We start from the raw sequence: 18,647 nt of genomic DNA, 5'->3' as shown, positions 1-18,647 counted from the left end.
TTATTTGCAGTACTAAAAACTATTTGGAAATTGTGACTAGCTCAACAAAGTTAAAGAATATGTCATTATTATGATAACTTATGACAATTATGTACTTTACTTTTTTGAGAAGCAAGAATAATACATTGTCATTTTGCATCTTACCATAATATAATTTATAATTTAAGAAATGTTAATCATTTTATATCCTTAAACAAATCATACCTATACCAAGGTTACTAATGTCTTATTTGAATAATTGAATGCCGAATATAAAGGCACCAAATCAAAACCATAGTGCTAAATCATCTGCAACCAGAGGCAAACTTAATATTATTATATGAAATATGGTAATATCAACACAATGTTTTAAAAAGCCAAAGACCACTGCAGTGTTCACTAAAGACCAAAAAGATAATTTTGCAACAGACTGGAAAAGTGCAATCGCATATATTTCAATCGATAGAACGATAGACAGTACACAGAATGATTTCAGGAGGAGGAGAGAAGACGACATGGAGAGACACAGCAGTCTTACAACATGTGCAGTGCAGGACCAAATCACCATGAACCCATTCTTGGCATGAATGCTGTACTTCTTAAACTCTATATTAATAAGGAAATGCCAACATACCAGTGGGTCCCTGGACCTGTGCTGGTCAGACATACTCTGGCATCAAAATGGAGACAGGCTTGGGGGGGCAGTGTAGGCCGATCGTCCAGCAGAAATGTGAAAACCTAGACAGACAGATACAGTAAGTGGCCCCATCATCACAAACACACAGTGAACATAACAGTCCTGAATCCTGAAATAAGATATCCACACGTACACACCCAAAAACACACAGTCACACAAGCACGTGCCAGCCCAAGTATGCCCTTAAACACAAAAGAGGCTTAAAACTACAAGAAAAAAACAGTCCCGTTAACAAAAACGTTAAAAGAATATCGCTTAATGACAAATACAAGAGAAAAGAGCTTATCCCCTCTTTCTCTCGCCTACCCCGTTGTCCAGTTCCCATTTTTCAGAGTTCAACACCTCAAGATGGCAAAAAAAAAAAAAAAAAAAGTACGGCAAGAGAGAATGGCAAAAGGTTGAATGCGGTAAGATGTGGACAAGGAGGAGTTGCAGCACAGGGCTGGCTACAGAGAAAGTGGAATTTGTGACCAAGCAAAGGAAAGGGTGGTGATTTCTCTTTTTTTGGTGCTTCATTCTGCTTGTTTTTTTCTTTTTTTTTGGATCCCAGCAGGGTCCTTGGCTGTAGCTCTGTCTCTCCTTAGTGCTGCCAGAAATTGGGACATTTCCCTCTGTATATAAAATTCCCTTGCACAAAATCAAACTGGGGGATAACAAAAGACATAACCTGAAAGAGAACATTGTGGGTGAAAGGAAACCTTGAACGTAAAACAGAATCAAAGTTCTAACAGGAAAAGGATTGGAGAAAGACAGGCAGCAATACAAAGGCAAAAAAAAGGCCACGGCTTTAACGGCAGACTAAAGAACAAGGAAAAAAAAGTGTAGACCGAAAATGGCTGCTTTCAAAATAAGACTTTTCTCTGCAAACATGTTATCTCCCACGTGCGAGCCGCTCCGCTAGCTGCTGCTTGACAACACAGCAGCCAAACCTATCCAATCTTTGCCACGTAGTGAGGGAGAAAGAGAGAAGCCACTTTTTTCATCTCTCCAATATGGCTGAGGGCCGGAGAAAAGAAGCAATGGGCTGAAAGGGAGACTGGTGCTAACCGTCCCGCTTTGGGGAGGGTTTGAGGACTCTACGATCATCTCACTCTCTCTTTCTCCCTCTCCTTTTCCTCTCACGCCCTTTGTCCCATTAACCCTTTTTCCAGGCCAGAGAAATACACTAGTGTAGCTGTTTTGTCATCCTAAGAAATTGTGGCGGCAGCACTGGATACGGCAGCCACTGAAAAGCGGTAATGGTGATATAGGCAACCTTATTGCCCGTCTCTCATATACCCCACCCGCATGCAAGGATCCGCTACATGTATCTCTGTGTCTGTATGTGTGCTCCTGTTGATATTATAAATGTCTCTTTATGCACATCCATGTAAATATGTGTGGGGGAAAAAGAAAGTTCTCCATTGTTCAGCAGTGATTCAATGACGTTTATATGCAGCTGCTCTCAATTTTATTTCATATTTTGCATTTTCAGTGTTTTCTTACTATTTTCACTATTATTTGTGCCTCACTTTTGCATGTAATCTTTGCATAACCTTGGGTGTGTGACAGTTGGTGATTTGTAACCAAGTTATCTTTTTGTAGGCCTATTGATTATGTGAACTTAAATGTGATATAGATACGTTTTGTGAAGGATACAATCCACTATTGTGGTTTATTAAGTTTATTTGACCCAATAGCTCTGCTGAATTCTTAATTACTCTTCTTAGAGGTTTTGTGGGAATTACAGGTCCATGTGTATTGGTTAATTTCAGTAGTATATCGTATGGCGTTCACTGTTGCCAAAGTTAGTTCAACACAAGTGTAGTCAATCTTAAGGTTCCATCTGAAGTGCTTAAATAACTGTGCTTAACTAAAAACTATGGCATGTTGACTTGACATATAATAATATAAGTTAATAGAAACACTTGGACTGTGTAAAACAATAAACACACTAAGTAAATTCCATCCATGTATGATTAATTTATGAACATACTGTATGAGAGAAAGATTTCCTTAGTTCATATAGGCCTAAGCCAAAGTATTACTTGAGGATAGGATTGAGGATAGTGAGTGCTGAATCTTAGTCTGCCAGAGCATGCCAAGGGTCTGCTGTCTCTTCTATGCTCACCACTTGAATCTAAATGAACAGATTTGACTTTCAGGATATTGCCAACAGCCCTGTCTCATGCCTACACAGAGAATGGTTTCTCCAGAGCAGAAGGGTGAACAAACAGACTGACTGACAACGACAGAACACTAAACCCAATCTCATGAACCCCCTCACACCGGATCTTGGGGGAAAAATAGAAAGAGAGAAGATGGCCGACAGAAATGAGCCAAGATAAGTATGAACCTGCTGATGGTGTGCATTGTAACTTGGTCACACAACATCAGGCAGGGCAGAATGGACAAGAATCATTTAATTTTGATATTCGCATTTAATGTATCACTACTGTTCTCCAAAGAAGGGCCTTGTTCTTGGTGCCTGAATCCCATATGCAAACATGCTGAGCATATTATAAGAAAGATGAAAAGGTATCTACAAATGTATTTCCATCCACTGGTTAAAGATGAAGACAAAATATTCCCATCAAGCAACTACTTGTGCAGTTACACACTTATATCGACTTCATCTTTCTCCTTACCCTCCTCTCGGAGGATCAAGGATTTTGACAAGTGGATACAAAATTACTTAATTAAAACCTGATCTTGCAGCCAAACTATTTCCTGTGTGAAATAGTGAACACATTCAGCAAGGTGTAGAACTCAGGGTGAGTATTCAAGGGTCAATGCCCACTGCCCTTTTTGCTCACAGTGCCCAAAATGCCCATTTCACATCTCAAAAGCCCTCGAGTGAAAGACCACTACTCTAGTGGACACTTCAGTGCTTTAGATTTGCTCTAAGACTATTCTTTTTTCTTTAATAGAAGTAGGATTAAGTTCAAACTCCACCCCGCCCGTCCCATCTTGAATGTTTATAACAAGATCAGTTGCTGGGATACAGTGTTTATTTATTTTGTCCATGCATCATACTTGTGCATACAAACCAGGCTATTGATTGCTATGGTACATTACGTTTATTTCACCATTGCATAGAAGTCACCAGAAATGAATATGCACAGTATAATGAGTTTCTTGATGAAACATAATGTACCATTTTGTCTGGACAGCCAGCACATGTGAAGCTACTAAGCCAGACATGCTATTGATGATTTGAAAACTATATAACTGGAATCTCATTAAGATAAGTATGGATGTTTGTTTATAATGTACCGGTAAGTATGTTTAGAAGAAATACTGCTCAAGAGACTAGACAAAAATGGACAGCAGATTTCAAACCTCAAACTGTTGCTCCATTTTGACCAGTGCAAAAGATATGCAATAGTACTGTACAGTATATATTGTACTATTCATACTGGCATTAAACGCTGTCACCCTGACACCCTATGACAACTTTGTAATGGTTTATTTACTTAAAATAAACTATTGTAATACTTTATTTGTAATATCGATGGACTTTCCTAAATCAACTATATTTCAGAGTAGACAAATAGGTGTCTTGGGGTTTTGTTCACCAACATGAACTGTTAAACGGTTACCACCTGCATAAGAATCACAGAAAACTTGTCCGTAAGTTGCATGAATAGCCGCATAATGAGGTAACTACAGCTGCGTACCATCTTTGTTCTTCCAGCCTCATCAATATTTGGCAACCTCATTTTGCTTTTCTACACAAAGGCCACCCTGGCCTGGATTTGAGTGTCGTCTTTCCATTGGATTGTACTACCGCAGTGTGCATAACATCTGTTTATAACGGCTTTACACCCATTTATTTTGTCTCTGTAGTCTGCCCTGGAAATTAACTTAACCATTTTAACCCTGGCATCCATATTTGACAAAATTTCACAACTTTCCAAAATTGTACAATTTCAATCTTTTTCAAAAAGTATCTAAAATAGCTGATCTACAAGCTCAAAATGTGTCACGATAGTACTGTGAGCTTGTACTGTAGATCTCATATTTTCACTATTTCTTACATGACAAAGTATCTGGAAGGGTGTGTCTATCGTACATCGTCTACTATGCAATCCTAGACAGCATTAGTATTTGTTACAATAAACGTTTGGCTTTTGCCATTTTTTCCCCCCAGCTTCTTTCCTCATTTTGATCTTGACAATCTCTTGCCGTAGCTTGTCCCTCACTTCACTCTCTATCGCCTCCTCTCCCTCCCTGTTGCAAATATTCTGCTCACGCACAACTGCGGCACCCTTTCTCCCATGCACTCCATTAATCCACACCACAGACATCTTGGCCCAGTGTCTCGTCTCTCCCAACATGCACTCCAGAACTCTCAAAGTCGAGGCGGCAGTGGTATGAGTAGCGGCCTGCACATTATTCACAGACGATGAGGTGCACTGCCGAACACGCTTGTTACAGGATAAAACTATAATTAGTATTTTCAACCATACCTCCTCCCATGGAGTACCACTAATTAGGAATACTTGGCACAGTGAACGTGAATGTGTCGATTGCAGTTTTCCAATAAATGACGGTCTGGGTTAACTTAAGATTCTTTTCATAGAGAAAGTAATCTTTATTTCCACCACCGATAGAAGGAATATGATGGATGTACTGTAGCAGGAAAGGACACTATTAGTAAAACAAATATATCTATTATACAGTAAATATACAGTAGTAGCTGAGTTATCAAATATCTCCTGCTATAACATTTGATGCCTGCCTGTATTCAGAATGAATCAAAGAAGTCGTAGCTTAAATCCTAATTTATACTTCTTTATACTATGCTGGTTGCAGAAAATATGTGATCTTCAACTGAAAAATATGAAGCATCAGTTACAGTATTTTCAGTGAGTAGCACGGCTGTAGGATAAAATATCAATTTGACTTAAAATCTCCATTAATGTGTTCAGCTAGTCTTAGCACAGCCAAGATTTATAAGAGCAGGTATGAACAGACCTTAAATTAACATTTAATTGAATTTTTTAAAATAACAGATTTATTAATAAACAGCGCTAAAAAAGAAAACATCTGAAAAGTGTTCAATTTGTTTTAATTTCGTCATTATTTTTCGTATCTAGCTGCTGATAGCCTAAGTCAAAACAAAGAGTTATTGAATTATCAAATAGCTCCCTTTGAGAAGAAAAAACAAACGGATGCATCAATACAACTTATTTATTTTGTCCACACACTGACACGTTTATTATTTGTAAAACCTTTTTGTTTTAAGCCTTGATTCTGTTTCATTCTAAGATCCAGAGTTCTAGGAATCTATTAGCTCTAAATATGATGATGAAAATTATAAATATCAGTAGAATTTGCACTGTAGTTGTTTGACAAGCACAAGGTTAAAAAAAATATCATTAATGGGTTTCATGTGGGTTCTAAAAATGTTTTCCAGAAAGAAAGTTGAAAGGACAGAGCACAATAACAGAGCAGGGGTGAGGTTGAAAGAAAGAAAACAATGTATGAACTGCTTCTATTCTATTCATCTGCAGGACAAGAGTCGCTGCTTTGGGCTAATCACACCGAGAACGCAGCCAAATATTGCATTATTAACACATCTTCCATGACAGGCCGAAGAATGAGTCATGAAGCGACATTGAGACCCGTTAAAGAAAAGGACCAATACTGCCCCTCTGGTTAGTGAAGCAGCTCATGTTATACAAGGTTAGAGAACAACCAGTGTTGCCTCTATGGTCAGTGGAGCACAGTGGTGGACAAAGCACTCAACCCCCAATACTTAAGTCAAAGCATAGATACTCCTGGTCAAATATTATATCCACTACAAATTAAAGCTGCTCTGTCAATTATTTTACTTGAGTACTGGGGTAATTGCTTTAAAAAATACATGTGTGTAAGTATTCGAATGTACAAATTACAAAGTGCATTTTCTTTTTAATGCAATGCATTGCACTGTATTGAAAATGACATTTTTAAGACATATATTGAGAAAATAGCAGATCCATAAGCTCAACGCAATGTGAGATGTTGTGAGCTTGTACAATATTTGAAAAGTAGTGGTGGAGAATCCAAAAAAATTAAATACTCAAGTACTCAAGTAAATTAAATTAGTTACTATCCAGTAACTAAGTTACTCAACTTATCGAAGGCGGAAGCAGTCAAGGACTGCAATCTTCTGATTTTGGTAAGTCATAAGTATTCTAGAGATGAGATCTGCTATCTGCTAGTACAGATGCCAATACTTTTCCAGTACTTTCAAATATTAAAAAATAAAATAAAAACCCTTATACCTGTAACAGTATTTTCATATTGTGGTATTGATACGTTTACTTAAGTAAACAAAAACTTAAGTAAAAAAAAGTTCCACCACTGGTGCAGACCACACATTTCTCCCTGATCGTTCTTCATCTCCTTTTCTCACTCTCATTCATTCAGTTTAATGTTGAACTCTGCACTGCTAGACAAGGCAAAGAGGGCAAGCTCCATGGTTACCTGGCACCGAGCCATCTCATAACAGCGCCAATTGATTCTGGACAACCGCCATATCCGCTGCCCCCCTCCCCTCCCCCACGCCGTCCACCTTCCATGCACCCCCTAGACTGTCTGTAGTAAAGCATTCGTAAGTCATAACCAATGGGAAAGGAAAAAACAATAACTAATTGGAGCTATTGCACCAAATCTGAGGTTTCTACTACTACTGCAACATGGCATCCCTATTTTAGGAAATTTCCTTTCCTTATAAGCAAACATTTTGAAAAGAACATATTAGGGCTGCTTGAAAAAATGTGAATACGGTATTCAAAGCTTTGTTCGAAATTCGAAAATCGTTGTTTTTTTCATTTGTTATCAAAATAGCTGATATACAAGCTCACAATGCATTGCAGCATGACATGTTACGAGCTGGTAGATCTGCTACCCTTCACAGCCATGTGCTTGAGCTCCACGAATCACTGACTCATTATTTAATCCCCCCAGCCCCGTCGTCGAAGCTTCGAATTTGGCTCGTTTTTAGAGCTAGAAGCTAGTTATATTAATTCTAACTATAATGATAAATTAAAAAACTGTATTTTAGTCATGTGACCTTTCAATTAGACGCTATGACAGACTACAATATGGAAGACATTCATTCTGGATGGCATGTACTGTACAACATGTTTAAGTAATAGGCTTAACATTCAGGTGACAGAATAAATACACACAAATAAGCCACCAATGTATTGTAACATCCTCCTATAATACCAGTAAGACGCCCTGAGGGAAGCGAGGTCGCATGCACGCATCCACCTGGGTGACGGCAGACTGCTGGGCGAGCATGACCTGACTGACGGACGGACAGACAGGTTTTCATAGTATCTGTGACCTATGGTCGCAATTATAATATCAATGATGTCTCCTAACAACTCAATCGTGTCTGCCATTCAGAAATCAGAATCAATGTACTGTATGACTCATCAAGCCATTGAGACCGTCGAGACTGACGGGCACCAAAGGGGGAGGTTTCTACTACTGTGCCCCAGCTTATGGGGCGGTGACTCAGCTTGCCTCCCTGTCTGCCACTGCCGCCAGATGCCAGGGTCATGACCTCTGGGTCACATGGGGATTTGAGGAGATCAGGAGTCAAAAGGAATCATAAAGCCTTGTGTTGGTGTGTCCACTGTGCCAGTCATCAAATCACCACATTTAATAGACATTCTCTGTTGCTGTTCCTGTTAAATACAGAGAGCATAGAAACTCCTTTTCACTGTCATAGAAGTGAAAGTAGGTCAAATTATAAATAAGAACTTTGCTCATTTAAGCCACAAAGCTGTGGGCTGGATTCTGTGTCATCATGTATCTGTTTTGATCTGCTCTGTAAGCTCATGCCATCATGAAAACCCTTCCACCATGCAACACACGGCACAGTATTGTTGACGTCACTGATGTCTGTGAACAATACAACAGATTGGCAGATTTTCATGAAACTTTGTGGGAATGATCAGAATTATTTATTTTTATTGTATCATTTCTATCACACAATTTTGTAACCCAGTGTCAATTATCTAATGTAATCCTGGGCTCTACACTCCCTCCGCCAACCTGGGGAGAGCAACATTTCCTTCAGTGCATGACCGTCCGAGCCGCTTCTTTTCACCTGACAGGGGGGAGCTTCCCTGGTTGGCTGTAGCATGTGGAATGAACGTGTTATTCATTTCCAACCAGTTCCTTTCCCCTCCATCAGGCTCCCAGGCTGGCAAAGGGGAGGCAGAGCCACAGAAAGACCCTTTCCCCAACCCCACCTAGAGTATGATGACGTGGAGGACATATAAAGGTAGACACCCGTTCCGGCTCTGGCGTGTGTTCTCGAGAGGGAACACACGCCAAATGTTCCAGAGATTCCTTGCGAAGCATAGCGGAAACACGAGTGTGCGTCACAGAGCGCATGTTCTGGTCTGATAAGTCCCGGAAAAGATGCGCTTGTGATTGGCCAGTAGTCACTTGAGTGGCAGCGTGACGTAGCGTGCCTTCCACACTTCCGGCGCACTTCCTCCCCCAGTGTAAATTGTTCCGCCCCCCCTTCGACACACATCGCTCCAACGAACTGCAGCGGCCAATGAGGCATCTCTTTTTTTACCTATGGCGGAGGAGAGCACGCCCCCAGCGCCCCCAGTGGGAATCGAACCCAGGATCTTCTAGCTGTTCCCCATGGAATGATCAGAATTCTGCACCAAAGAGACTGTTACGTTTTGGGTCTAAAAGATCAAAGGGAGAGGTCACAATCTACAATCAAAGGTCAAAGTAAAAAATAATAATAATCTAGATTTATTTTCATGAAACTTGGAATGATAGGTAGGCTGCCCTGAAGATGTACTTAACTTTTGCTTTGAAAAGGACAAAGGTCAAGCTCACTATAAAGATCAAGGTCATATCTCACAACAGATCTACTTGGCCCAACGGTTGATAGGATGGAGCAAGCTAAGTATCTCAACCCTGGCTAGAACACATCATTATTACTCAGAAAATGTATTACATATAAGTGCAAAAGAAACTCATCAAACTCAAATTATTAAAGCATTGTCCATCATTAGTTGAACTTTTCTTCCCTTTCATATTGTTGTAAGAGTTCATTCGTTTGGTTTTATTTAGTTAAATTTCCCATGAGAACATGGATCAGACTGTGAAGCTTTTACAATATTTAACCATTAAGGAAAAAATATATAGGCCACATATCGGTATCGGTCAATATCTGTATCTGCAAATAAAGCTGACATTAACCGTTGGCAGTAGCTGATATTTATCTGTTTTTGATAAGCATCAATTTTGCGCTGGCTATGTTGGTTATACAGTATGCACTATGCAGCCTACCAAGCTGTATTTCTGAACAGTCATTTCTTATAGTGAAGATTTATTTGTTTCCTTGGCACAAAAGGGGAAAACTAAATAAACAAACATCGGCCAAGAATGTATATATCGGTGCATCCCTAAAAAGATCATTGAAGATAGTTAACACGCCGAGTGCACAGGACGAAGTTCTCCGCCCTTTCAATTAGTAACAGCCCAGGACGGAGATTGATCAAAAGAACGGATATTATTGATATCAAAAGCGATCGCATCGCTCCACAGGCTGGGAGTGTCTGTTGCGCAACATTCGATGTTGCGCAACAGTGGGACATCATCTAAAATGTTCCCCCCCTGTTTAGCCGACGAGACCGAAAATCTTAAAATGTTAATAACTCTTGATCTAAATCATTCAGTCCAATTCTAAGCAAAGATTATGTGTTAGACGGCCCACCGCGGTCCCGTCACTAGTCGCGGTAGAATTAATCATACCTCCCGTTGTTGTCGATCGCCTCTAGAGTGTTTTGGCTACATCTAGCTGCTTCAGCCACATCCAGGATAACATCCGGTCGGTCGGTAAAAGTGCTCCGCTGCTATAAATCGCTGGGCGCTATGATTTAATGGATTAAACAACCCCGGGCGTTCGGGGTGTTAAATCATAATCACTTTTATTTTCATTCTAATGTCCTTATCCTATACCAACTTTAACAACTTCAACCCCAGCATCTATATTCTGAGGGAAAACATTAGCCAAAAATGGCAGATCTAAGCTCAAAATGTGTCGCGTTATGTGTCACGGCTATTTTTGAAGAAGAAAAAAAAGTACAGTTGAACTCACGTTGGTTTTACTAAGAATAGAGGGTTTAAGTGGTTAACTGGATTCAAACGTTTTACCTTGCAAAAAGCTAAATAATGTTAAATGCTTGGCAAACTAAATTAGTACTTTATGGTCCCTCTTACTGTATGTATTGAACTTAGAAAGAGACATCTTTACAATGAACGTAATGTATCACCATCCCAATGGGCGGACCTCAGAAGCCTGGGGAGATTACATGACCACAATGTGGATTGGCTTCATATGTTTGGGCTTTGAATATAAACACATTGAATTCAGTGAAGTGCGATGCTGCAGAAACCTGCATTCGATAGATGCTCCTTATTCGCAAACTGTATTTGGAATGTTTACATCCATGGAATTCCAAGAGACCAGTCATTGTTATCCTTGTAAGATTATATCAGGTGCATCTTGATATCTATGAAGACTTGTTTGTTTTGAAATTATATGAAAAAGTTTGATTAATGGAAATTAATTTGGTGCGATGTTCACGTACTGTAAGTGCCACAATCCAAAAACCTGTAGCATGTCCCTATAAATTAATGTAAAATAATGAGGCTCTTTAGAACTCATTTTAATACAACATCTATCTAGCTGTCAATTGTATAAAAGTGTACCTATTCTAAAATTATTCTACTTAAATTATATAAAATAACTTACAGCTACCAAATTAATCTTTTACAGATGTCACGTATCAATGTATTAATAATGGCAATCCTGTTGATGCCGATTATTGTAATTATACGATTTGCAGATAGGGGTTTAGCAAATGTGGATAATGCAATAAAAGGTTTAGAGAGTTTGTCTTTGCAAAAACTGAAGGTTGGAGATGGGCCTCCCCACTTTGGGGCCCCTTTCCTGTACATGCACACGGGTTGTCTAAGGACACAGTGAACTGGGCTACCCATTCTAGGGAAGGGGCCGTGCAGGGGGAGCCGCGACGGGACGGCCAGCTGGAAGAAATACTCTTAGAATCCCAAGAGCTCATGCTGCCTGCTAAATGTTCGTGGAAGCAGAGAGCGGAGAGCCCTTGGTAGAGAGAAAGGTGATTGGCTGATCTGAAAAGAGAGGGAGGAGCCCACTCTCACGAGGAGGCAGAGATAGATTTACAGACAGGTCTACAGTAGGTTTAAAAAAAAATGGTGGTGGCGAGTCAGGTCCAATAGGTAGAAAGTTCCCCCTATACTGTAACTGTACAGTATACTGCATATCAAAGGCTATGCTCTTACATATATTTTCAAACTGAATCCATGTTAAATTTAGTACACGGTTATAGACCGATTTTGCATCAGTTTTAGATTCACAGTCGGTGCATATTTTATATTGTTGGTGTTCTTGCGTGTCCTGTGCTCTCAGCTGAGCAACACCATCATGCCACCGAAGCTTGATTCGTTATCGCCAGTTATTTCAACTCAATCCGTTTTCAATGAGCCCCCATCACACCTGCATTCTGGAGAGAATGGGAACTGCCACCCAGACCTTCTCCCGTTGCCCCCCCCGCCACCCCACCCGTTGTCTCTCTCTTTGGTACCTTCTCTCCCTCTATACTGTGCTCCTCTCCTCCCGTTGCCCGCCCTGTCTGTGTGAGTGTGTCTGGGTCCTGCTGGAAGGGCTTTGTCTGGGAACACTGGAGCCCAGGACCCAGCCCACAGGGGCCAGAGCCATGAATACCCACAGAGAGCCCTACTCTTTCACTTCACACTCTACAGGAATGCCTGAGCAGTGAGGTAAGACACATACGCACACACACTTTCCCTGCCACACACACACACACACACACACACACACACACACACACACACACACACACACACACACACACACACACACACACACACACACACACACACACACACACACACACACACACACACACACACACACACACACACACACAGTGAGTCATGCAGTGATGAAAAGCCAGTGTTTTGTGTGTGAACCCTCTCACCCTGGACTCACATCCTGAGAGCCTTTCTCCTTCATCAGTTCCTGCCAAGCTTTCCCTCTAATTAAAAATCATTGGGTCCAATAGCACAAGTCCAGCCTCCCCAGACCATGCCCCATCCTCAGCCTATAGAGGTCCGTTCCATAGGCTGGGGTATGGCCTAGGGCCAGGCCCCCTAGACCATACCCCATCCTCAGCCTATAGAGGTCCGTTCCATAGGCTGGGGTATGGTCTAGGGGGCCTGGCCCTAGGCCATACCCCATCCTCAGCCTATGGAGGTCCGTTCCATAGGCTGGGGTATGGTCTAGGGGGCCTGGCCCTAGGCCATACCCCATCCTCAGCCTATGGAGGTCCGTTCCATAGGCTGGGGTATGGTCTAGGGGGCCTGGCCCTAGGCCATGCCCCATCCTCAGCCTATAGAGGTCCGTTCCATAGGCTGGGGTATGGTCTAGGGGGCCTGGCCCTAGGCCATGCCCCATCCTCAGCCTATAGAGGTCCGTTCCATAGGCTGGGGTATGGTCTAGGGGGCCTGGCCCTAGGCCATACCCCATCCTCAGCCTATGGAGGTCCGTTCCATAGGCTGGGGTATGGTCTAGGGGGCCTGGCCCTAGGCCATACCCCATCCTCAGCCTATAGAGGTCCGTTCCATAGGCTGGGGTATGGTCTAGGGGGCCTGGCCCTGGGCCATACCCCATCCTCAGCCTATAGAGGTCTGTTCCATAGGCTGGGGTATGGTCTAGGGGGCCTGGCCCTAGGCCATACCCCATCCTCAGCCTATGGAGGTCCTTCTCCCCCAGACCACTAGACCATGCCCCATCCAGCCAATGGGAAGTTGCTGAGGTCAGCTGATCGCACCACATGGAGCCAACTCCCGTTCCTGCAGGACATACAGTATATGACAGCATGTGCTTGAGTAGGGCAAAAATATTGTTTGAAGAATTTGTATTACTATTAGGAAACCCAGACTGGATCCACAGATCCAGATCGTTCTCTTTTTGCCCCTGGCTGTGTGTTTGCGTGACTGCGAGCAGCTAATCGTGGGCACCACCAATAGATGGATCTGCGTGAAACTTTTCAAATGGCCTCATGGTTGCACTTGAACTGTAAGGCTGTATAATCCATTTATTTTCCCCCTGGATTCCTTGAATCATAACGCAACTTCCCATATAGGGCCATTTCAAACTGACAAGATTTTGTGCATTTTCTTCAAAACACAGTTATTGCTACTACTCCTACACATTTTGCCCTCTGGAGTCATGTGATCAAGATTTTCTCTATGCCATTCTGATGATCAAAATGTGGAAGCCGTTTAGCAAAAAATGTCAAACCATGAATGCAGCGCCCAATCTGTCCAAAAATCAAATCACACATTGATGCGCCTCTAAACAACAATTGATTTCACTTCCGCCCATAGCATGCTCCACAAATGCTACAAATGTCAGTTTGTTACAGAAACGTGATGTTTTTCACCAAATTAGGCACAAATGCTCTTGTGTGTCACGTTACAATGACCATCAAACATACACAGGGTTTTGACACTCCATACCATTTGCCTGTAATTAGATTCACATAATTGTGGGGGATTTTCTTACAAAAAACGGCATATATCATGAACACACAACATCCAATCATCCCCAAATTGGAATCGCATGTTGAGGGAGAGCGCATCTCCAAAAGTGTTTTCACTTCAGAGGCCGCCACAAATGCAAAAAAGTTGCATTTGTCTGTTGTAGGAACTCTATTTTCTCTCTGCAGTTCTGACGGCTGTACCCCACGACTGACAGAGCCCTGGGTAGGCAACGCGGCCTAGCTTATATTGAATTGCTGTGTTAGCACAGTCTCTGCAGAACATGTCCCACCAATATTGTTCTGCTTGTGAAGTCCATTCACTGGATATGTTTATACTGAATCATTATATTGGATGAACTTGACAATAAGGGTTCTTGCATGCAGCAATCTTTGAAATATTAACACATTCCCTCCCATTACCATAGACTGCAATGTGGGGCCAGTGCCAACAGAATGCACAAAATAGGCCTTGAAGAAGAGCCGTGATCCGGCCGCGTGAACCGGAAGTTTGTCTTCATTTCTTCTCTCTGTTTTAACTCTGGACCAACTGTCTTTTGAACTGAAACGACTACCTGAGCTTATAAACAGCTCAAGTGGCCGCATACCCCGCCCTCCTATTAGGCTGATAGGCTCCTGGCATTAACTGGAGGTTCACCTCCAATTTAACTGCCTACAGTTCACTGGCATTCTCACTGGTGGTGTCATAGCCCATGCTTTTGAGAACAGCTGATCTTGCTTGTGAGAACAACTGATCAGGCTGTATTGCACTTTGGTACAGTAGGTGAACATACAGTACTCCGACTCTATTTTGCACTTCCTTTTAAACACTTCTGAGCTTTCTTCGTTCCTTTCCTTCCTACCCTCTGTTTAGTTTACCCTGTGCTAACGCCCACACTAGACTTTGGCTCACGGCTGGTTGAATCTTGAAAAAATTAAAGAACAGAGCTTCTTAATATGGCACAGTTGAGAAGCAGGAGTTAAACTATTAATCTGGTGTCAGTGAGGTCAGATGTAGAGTTGCTGGCCGGCTCACAGGAACCCTGATAACGTTTATACAAGAAAAAAACAGTAAAAACAGTCTCTCTCACCTTTCTCTCTCTGTGAATTTCATGCCACTTCAATAACACACAACCAGTCCCTCTCACCCTCATTGTGCTTTAAGAACAAGATTCTCTGATCAGCTCCTTTCCGGAGGACAGCACCCCCTTCATTTTACTGGGTGACTTCAACCTACCTACTGCAGAGAAGTATCTTCCCGTTATGTCCCTTCTGACCTCATTTGACCTCTCCCTATCTCCTTCTCCTCCCACTCACCTGACACTGCAACCTCATCCTTCCTCTCCACTAATTTACTGGTAATGTTTTGGACCTTGTGTTCTCCAGAGCCTGCTCACCCTCCAACATCTCCGTTACCCCCGTAATTAGGTCTGACCACCACTTCATAACCTTCTCCCTCTCACTCTACACTCCCGCCCAAACCCACTGACCCTCTGGCCGTCACCACCCGACGTAATATTAAGTCCCTAAACCCCTCCTCCCTCTTGTCCTCTATACTCTCCTCTCTACCCTCCCTGGAATCCTTTCCCTCTCTCTCACCTGACACTGCAACCTCATCCTTCCTCTCCTCTCTCTCACCTGACACTGCAACCTCATCCTTCCTCTCCTCTCTCTCACCTGACACTGCAACCTCATCCTTCCTCCCCTCTCTCTCACCTGACACTGCAACCTCATCCTTCCTCTCCTCTCTCTCACCTGACACTGCAACCTCATCCTTCCTCTCCTCTCTCTCACCTGACACTGCAACCTCATCCTTCCTCTCCACTGTCTCATCTGCATTTGACCAACACTGTCCTCTCATCCAAGCCAGCTCGCTCATGTCCACCGGTCCACCTGGTTATCTGAAACCCTCAGATCTGAACGAACACCTCTCAGAAAGGAAGGAAGTGACGCAAGACAAAGCTACTAAGTGTAGATGACCTCTCCCACATTCACTCACTCCTTTCTGCCTTCTCCCTCTTACTATCCACTGCTAAAACCTCTTTCTACCACACGAAAATCCAATCCTGTACCTCTAACCCAGGGAAGCTCTTCTCCACTTTCTCCTCCCTCCTTAAACCCCCTCCCCCACTCAACATTCATCCCTCTCTGCTGATGCTTTTGTCACCTACTTTGAGAAGAAGGTTGATATTGTTCAGTGTTAAATGCTGCCGATAGGTCTAGAAGAATCAGGACTGCAGAGTGGGAGGCAGTCTGGGCAGCATGTAGTGCTTCTATGACTGCAAGGAGTGCAGTTTCTGTGGGATGGGCCGGTTTGAATCCTGACTGGTTGGGATCCACAGGTTGTTCTGTGAGAGATGGAGAAAAAGCTGCTAGGAGACACGTTCAAGAGGTTTGGAAAAAAGGAGTGATACCGGTCTGTAGTTCGTGACATCTGAGGGGTCAAGAGTTGGTTTCGTGAGGAGCGCCGTTACTCTGGTTGACTTGAAGGACGCACAATCTATGTAAAGCGCCTTGGATAAAGGCGCTATATAAATGCACCATTTACCAAGGAAGATGGGACCCAGCCTGAGGTTACCGAGGTGCTTGGGAAAGAGGCAAAATGAGCTGCAGCCGCGGTACGCACAGATGAAGGCAGGTCCACCACATTTGATGAATGGCACTTTATTTACACCTATGGGTGTACATTTTCTTTGTAAATCTGGCCCTACATATTTAGGGCAGTGGTGCTGAGTGCTGACATATTCTGTTTTGAGAGATTAGGTACTGCATAGACAACAATGGTATTGGTTTCCCTTCCACTGGATGGATATTCATTGATGGGTTTCTATCAAGGAAACATCAGTATTGTTGGATTGTTGTTCCAGATCTATTAAGGAAAATTGTATCATTCTCTTCCTGGAACAGCCAACTTTGGTTTCTTGAAACAATAGATGCAACATGTACGGTATTATTCGGGTGGGTCTTTCCAGTTCCCTTTGAGACATGATTCAGTAACAGAACACTGGACATTCCAGCCACTGTGCAGAAATCTTATTGCTCTATATTCTGATCTACAGAATATGCTTGTAGCGATATTCTATATTGTGTGTGTGTGTGGTATTGGTGACCACAACCGGGTGTATGATGACTCAGTTGCTCTTTCATTTGTGGCAGGGATGGGAACTGAACTGGTCATTCAAATTCACACACACACACACACACACACACACACACACACACACACACACACACACACACACACACACACACACACACACACACACACACACACACACACACACACACACACACACACACACACACACACACACACACACACACACACACACACACACACACACACACACACACACACACACACACACACACACACCTCTTAGTCATATCCTCATGCAGTAGGAAGGGCAGACACACCCAAGTCGACACATGCTCTCTAACCCTGTCTGCATGTGTCATGCCTAAAGTTTGGAGGCTAGGAGGGACACAGGTGTTGTGTGAGGGTGATGCATTTCCATCACCCACCACAGTTCAAGCACAACATACAAGGTACAGTATAAGCTGCACAATTGCATCTCTAGAATCTTCCTCGCTAAAGCCTAAATACAATTAAAAAAAACAAAACACAGAATACAAATGTTTTTACTGATACTTTGTCAAAAAAGCCAAAATAAGTTAGTTATAGGTTATCAAATAAAAATGAGCTAATTCGAAAATCTGCGATCTATAAGCCCATAATGAGTCGTAACACAACAGGATATAACTTCCAGCTATTTCTGGAAGAATTTTGAAAACTTTCACCTAGAAACTTAAAAAATTGCCGATAACAATGTGGTCAAAAAAGTAAAATAATAGCCAGACCATTATCAGCCAGACCGACAGATCAGCCTGGCTCTACTCCTTGCACACCAGCCTGCACTGAAAGACAGTCAACGCAGTGTGTTCACGTGTTCTCCACAGAATGTCTGCGTAGCAGGAGAGAATGCTTGGTTTGTCTTTCCCAGGTCCTCATGAGTGAGGCTGGTGAGAAGAGGCTGCAGTGGCATTCTTCTCGTGACCAGGAATAAACAGTAAGAATGTGAAATATGTGGCCGCTAGCCCAGTGGAGCTTTGAGCAAAACGTAGAAGAACAATAAAACAATATTAGCGATATCGAACCCAGATGTATATGGCATTATGGTCTGCAATTCAAAAGCAGGATTTGATTACATACTGTGTATGAATTCATACAACTGACAGAGGAACAAGATGGAAGAGGATCCAACTGTAAATGTGTAACACAAGCACACATAGGCCCCATTTCCACCAGGTTCGGTTATTCTTTCCCACCTAATATTAATCCAGTT

General features: G+C 42.5%; 1 long non-coding RNA gene across 1 annotated transcript in view; it reads right to left on the bottom strand.

Annotated features, from left to right (window-relative positions):
* Positions 1-18,647, bottom strand: part of LOC306927509 — a 74,901-nt gene that overhangs the window by 14,174 nt on the left and 42,080 nt on the right. Inside the window, exon 4 of the long non-coding RNA XR_013790530.1 lies at positions 614-717. This is a non-coding gene — a long non-coding RNA (uncharacterized lncRNA). The remainder of the gene's footprint in view (positions 1-613; positions 718-18,647) is intronic.

Source organism: Electrona antarctica (assembly GCF_951216825.1).
Source record: "Electrona antarctica genome assembly, chromosome: 8".
Taxonomy (NCBI): Eukaryota; Metazoa; Chordata; class Actinopteri; order Myctophiformes; family Myctophidae; genus Electrona; species Electrona antarctica.
This window is presented reverse-complemented; position numbering and strand designations above follow the sequence as displayed.